Source organism: Salvelinus sp. IW2-2015, linkage group LG17 (assembly GCF_002910315.2).
Source record: "Salvelinus sp. IW2-2015 linkage group LG17, ASM291031v2, whole genome shotgun sequence".
Lineage (NCBI taxonomy): Eukaryota > Metazoa > Chordata > Actinopteri > Salmoniformes > Salmonidae > Salvelinus > Salvelinus sp. IW2-2015.
Genome location: NC_036857.1, coordinates 28,967,156 through 28,973,155, shown reverse-complemented (window position 1 = coordinate 28,973,155; position 6,000 = coordinate 28,967,156). Strand labels below are relative to the sequence as shown.

The 6,000-nt window shown below is 47.7% G+C and overlaps 1 protein-coding gene across 3 annotated transcripts in view; it reads left to right on the top strand.

The window, feature by feature from the left end:
• The window catches only part of znf385a (zinc finger protein 385A), a 107,252-nt gene that overhangs the window by 67,093 nt on the left and 34,159 nt on the right, over positions 1-6,000 (top strand). The window lies entirely within an intron of this gene.

The window sequence follows — 6,000 nt, the reverse complement described above, 5'->3', positions numbered from 1 at the left end:
CTTTAAGCTGCATGCTACGCCGTTGTGTATCTCTCTTGTGTGTTTGTGCTCTGTTCCTCCGCGGTGTGTAGTGCTCTTCTTGTGTGGCTTTGTTGGGCTCTGTCTCCGCCGTGTGTGTATCTCTCTGTGTGTTTGTGCCTCTGTCTCCGCGTGGTGTGTATCTGCTCTGTGTGGTTTGTGCCTCTGTTCTCCTGTCTCCCTGTTCTCCGCCGGTGTGTAATTCTCTCTGGTGTTTTGTGGCCTTGTTCTCCGCCGGTGTCGTATCTCTCTGCGTGTTTGTCCTCTGTCTCCGCCGTCTCGCGTGTTGTGCTATAGGTGAGGTAGTGGGAGTGTGTGTCTCTGTCTCTCTACTCATTCAAGCCACCTCCTACACTAATGCTAGACTGTATACCTTTCAGCAGGGAATGTAGCTAATGGTACACTCACATCTATTCTCTCAGTTCCTTATTTGTTCTCCCTTTTCCTTTCTTGTGTCTCTACATAGCTGTAGTGGTTTGAAGCTAGCAGTTTCTGGCCATGAGGGATCTGTTGGGATTTCTGGTTTTCTCTACTGATACTCACCTTACTAGCAAAGTGTCTCCTTATTCAACGCAGACTTCTCTCCTCTTTCTCTCTCTCCAGAATCGCTCTCTCCGCTCTCTTCCGCCAGTGCTGTTAGTCATTTTCTCCCTCCTGCCCCCGCACCTCTCTCTCCTCGACACAACACCCTTCTCTCGTTCTCCCATGTCTCTCTCGGTTCTCTCCCTCGCTTCACAGTCCCTCTCTTCGCCCACTTCCCTCCTTCTCCCTTCCTCCTCCTTCTCCTCCTTCTCATCATCTCCTTCTCCTCTTCTCTGTCCTTCTCGTCTCCTTCTGCCAGCCTTCTCCTCACCTTCTTCTCCTTCTCTCCCCTCCTTTTTCCCATCATTCTCTCTCTCTCTCTCTCTCTCTCCTCTCTCTCCCTCCTCTCTCTCCTCTCCTCTCTCTCCCTCTCTCTCTCTCTCTTCTCTCACAGCTCATCCTCTCTCCTCTCTCCACACCTCCTCCTCCCTTCTCACGTCTCCCTCCATCCCGTCTCTCACAAGCTCTCTCTCATCTCTCACATAGACTACCTCCTCTCCTCCCCACCCTTCTCTCCTCACCGTCTACACACACTTTCAACGTCACGCTCTCTCACAACAACACCCTCTCTCTCTCTCTCACACCTCTCTCCTCTCACTCTCCTCGTCCTCTATTCCCACACCCTCGCTCCTTCTCTCCCACACCCTCGTCTCCTCTCTCTCCCACGCACCCCCTTCTCCTCTCCTCCTCTCCTCCCTCCCCACTCCTCCCACTCACCACACCACTCCTCGTCTCCTTCACATCACAAACCCTCCTCTCTCATTCTCATCCCACTCTCTCTCTCTCCGTCACATGCTTACTCCCACAATCTGCCCAGATGCAGTCAGTGCAGTGTGTCATGCTCGCTCCCCTCCTCTCTTCCTCCTCCTCCCTCCTCCCCCTCCTCTGTTCTTGCCATCTACCAATGGTTGTCATACTCAGCCAGTAGAACTTTTGCCTCCCCATCACCCCTCCTTTTCATTCCCTCTCCCTCATCCCCCCCTTCCCTCGCCCCATACTGGCACTACTCACCACCAACTGTTCAAAACAAATGGCGATGTTATGTGGAACCACTTCCAGAGAAAACCTCATACACACATCAGAAATCTAGGTATCGTCCAAACGGGCACCCTGTTCCTTTCATTACTTCATTGCACTATATGGGGGATAGGGTGCCGTTTGGGACGCGTCCCTAGTCCCAAATGGAACAACTCCACACCAGTATCGTCACATGGATAGCATTACGTTACATTACATAACAGTTGCTAATCCATCTGACTCAGAGCAGGAGACGAGGGTGAGTACAGGTCCAGAACCAGCAGTAGTGTTGAATACAGGGGTATATGGGACAGAGGGGAGTGATTTCATGTTGAGGTACTCTACAACTGGGCAGGACTCGAAAGGAGAGACTTTTGGCGCACGCACGCGTTGGTGTTCAAAGGATGTTTCATCTGGCTTGGTAGAGTTGTTGCTCCTGTCGCCAGCCAAGTCCCACAGCGTGAAATAGAACAGTGTATGGTTGGACCGCAGGAATTTGAGTTGAGCGCCACGGCAGAAACATTTCATCTCTCAGGGCAATGATAGACACACTTCAGAGAGAGAGAGAGAGAGAGAGATGAGAGAAAAGGAGAAATGGAGAGAAGAAAGTTGACTCCTCGGCTGTTACTTTTTGGGGAATGCCATCGTTTAGTGCTGTTTTGTGGAGAGATGTGTGGTATGCGTGTGTGTGGTGTGATGTGTGATGTGTGGTGTATTGGTCTGTCTCACAGACACTGTTGTGAGTCTGGTTTGTGTTAAAACACTATTTAGGAAAAGAGAGGAGTGTTGGTGTGTTGAACTGTTGACATGTGCTGTGGGAGTGATGCCATTCTACAGTGTGTGTGTTCATGTGTGTGTGTGTGTGTGTGTGTGTTTGTGTGTGTGTGTGTGTGTGTTTGAGTGTGTTCCTTTCACCTGCTATGAAGGTGCCCGGTTGCATAGACACCGCCTGTCACTGTAGCGCTGCCAGAGAAGACACGCTCTCTTTCTCAAAAAACGTTTTACCGGAGATCAGAGACCAGTGGAGCAGTGACTGAGAAAACCTTGTTGGTTATAGTACTGTTTAGTACTAAAGTGAAGTGGAGCAACACCCAAAATACTGACCTGGACCCTGCAGGAATTCAGTGACTCAACCCACCATTACTGTTCTGTTCAGCTTCTCATTATACTGACTTTATGAGGGTGTTGGYCAGATCCTTTGTATTTTAGGAGCTAGACACAGACACACTCCCATTATGGGAAAACTGCCACTTTATACAGTATCTGTTCTTCTTTGATAAGGTCTGAAAATAAATACCAGTTACTGTCTCACTCRGACTTACTTTGAACGGTTCTTAAAATCCGAACGGATCATGGCAAAAAAAAGTGTGTTTGTTATTCAGCTCCGTGGTCTTGGAATTCTCTCCGGACCGGCTTGAAACCCCAGGATCTTGTTTCCTCGGAGGAGTTGAAAAGTTTGGTTGACTCGCGTCACTGAGAAATGATTATGTCTGATATTTGTCTGAAACATTGTRRCCCCCCCTGCAGRTGTCTTGGTTGGACCAGGTCTCTCTTGAAAAATAGATTTTTTATCTCAGCGAGACTAACCTGGCTAACTAAAAGGTTACGTAAACCTCTGAACAAAACGACACACACAAACACACACGCACATACACACTGACGACAGCTTTGTTGATGTATGAGGGTTGCGCGTGCATTTAATCAACAACCTATGGTGGCAGTGGCGTTTGTTTCTATGTGTGGGCTATGTGGCTGTAAAACAGGATTAGTGTACGGTGTGAGGTTTCTCTCCTTTTTAGACCACTATGTTATAGAGCATTGACCAATGACCAAGCAGGCTGCATGGTGTAGCTATGCAGTAACTTCCTGGAGGTCCAGGACCTCTGTATCATCGTAGTTCAGCGTTACTGGCCAGGATCCATCCCCCCTTCCGCTTTCCCTGTGTTCACATGTGGACAACAGCACCAGAAGACCCTTGGAGAGATGAGTTTTGGGGAAATTGGAAGAGTGCCGAGCAGAGGGGGAAAGACGGTCTCGCGCGCTCGCGCTCTCACTCTCTCTCTCTCTCTCGCTCTCCCTCTCTCTCCCTCTCTCTCTCTCTCTCTCTCTCTCTCTCTCTCTCTCTCTCTCTCCTCTACAGATGGTGTCTGTCTGTACAGTCACCCTGTCACTCCCTTTCTCTGTTCCTCTCTGTGTGGTTTTTCCTTCTTTGGGTTGCCTGGTTACAATCCCAGTGCAGATTTCCAAATAGTTTTGTTTCACTTAAGAGCGTATTCATTTCATCCTCTTCAGCTGGCTCCCCAGCCAACTTAAGCTATTTTTTAGACATGGCTCATTTTGGCCGTAAGACAATGACAAAGAAACGTAATGGTTATCATCTAAACTTAGAATCTAAAATGTTAAAATGTTTTTTTTTTGTACAGTAGAGTTGAGAGAGATTTGTGTCCCAGTAACTGTTGAAATGATTTTTTACTAGGACATGTCAAGGAATTGAAATTCAGATTGGTGTCGAATAAAGTTTTATCTATCTGGCAATGTTAGCGTAGGCTACACGACCTGAAGTACCCGACGGTTGGCTATGGTGGGAATCAGACCTGGGTTCAAGTAGTATTTATAATRTTTCACACAGTGAAGCTGTGCTCGATTAAGCTTGTCTGGCTCAATGGATCCAATGGAATCTCKGCAAAAGTGCAAACCCCTCCTAATGCCTTCCTGGCAGGCTCAAACAAACGCTCAAAGTATTACCGGTACTCAAAAAAATGAAATACTATATGAATCCAGGGCTGGTTGAAATCCATACCAGCGATGGACCAACTAATGCTAAAGACAATTAAACATGAGCCCAATAATAAATTACAGTTCAGACAAAACAAGATAGAAAAAGATAAGGGTACAGTTGAGAGACCACAGGACAGGCTGACTGGCTTTCCTGTCTCTTTGWGTCTGGGACCAGGGCCGGCCCTAGCTTTTTGGAGGTCCTAAGCGAGATTTTGGTCAAGTGGTCCCCCCTCTTGATGGCTGAGAGAAAAAATTGAAGTTTTAAAAATAATTTCCTGCTATTCTATGCATCTTTCCATGGGGCGTAGAGAAKATGTTGTGGTTTTAAAACACATTTCATGCAACTCTACTCATTTTGCCATGGGGCGGACAGAAAATGTAGCAGTTTTAATTCAAATTTCCTGCAATTAAAAATAAATTGCCATTGGGTGGAGAGAATTTAGCAGTTTTTAAAGGCACATTTCATGCAATTCTAAAAAAGATTCCATAGGGCGAAAAGAAAATGTAGCAGTTTTAAAGCCAGTTTCCTGTAATTCTGCACAGATTGACATGTTCATATGATATCTGAGTGAGAGTGACTAAACAAAATCAATGAGGGCCCCTGGAGGTGAGGGCCCGTGGGCACCTACCCTGTGTGCCTGGTCAGTACGTCGGCCATGATTACTACAAGGTGTAGATAGCTGGCTAGACTAACTTACCATAAAAAATGTTTTTACTGACGTGCTAATTGAGTGACTGTCAGTGACTAACATTACAAGAGAAAAACTGGTGCACAACCAAATATCGAAACTGCACCTTGTGTGTTCTACTATTCTAATTCGCAACAGTAAGTTGACACCCCGACTGAGTTCCTAGGGGCCGGTGGCCCCTTTTGCCTAGAGCCGGCCCTGTCTGGGACTGTGGTTTAAAAGAGGCTTAGCCTCCTGCAAATCATTGTCCTGGTGCTAAAGCTGGACAGTTAAATTTATACTGAGTGGCCTTACCGGCCTAACATCCCCATGATGGATACCCCAGCTGAAACAATTAGGAGGAGGTCACTCACAAAGCTCTCCACCAGTTGCACCTGCCCACATAGCTTTCAAAGGTTGTGTTTATTCGGCACCAAACGTAAGAAAACAGACTGAAACAGGGAAGCACTGCCTCATTTTCTATTGCAAACCCCCACCCCCACCCCTCAGTGAAGGACGTGCAAGGGAAAATATAAATGTGCCTTTCTTATTGGATTCAGATAGTACCTCCCTGTTCCCCCACAGCAGCTCTGGAGGGCACATGGTGCTCACCGACTGCTCTACAGCACTATGATCAGCTGGCCTGTTGGGCTAGACACTGGGCTTTGTAAGTGAGGGAGGTACACAAGCATATGTATAATTTCCCTGTCTCATCAGTCTCCTTTTCTCTCCCTCCCTCTCTCTCTCTCTCTCTCTTCCTCCACCCATCCCGCTCTCTCTCTTTTCCTCCACKCATCCCTKTCWCTKTCTCTCTCWWCKWCCDCCCWRSCARCCCCCRCTCRCTCTCTCTCTCTCTCTCTTCCTCCACCCATCCCGCTCTCTTTCTCTCTCTTCCTCCACCCATCGCCCTCTCTCTCTCTCTTCCTCCACCTATCCC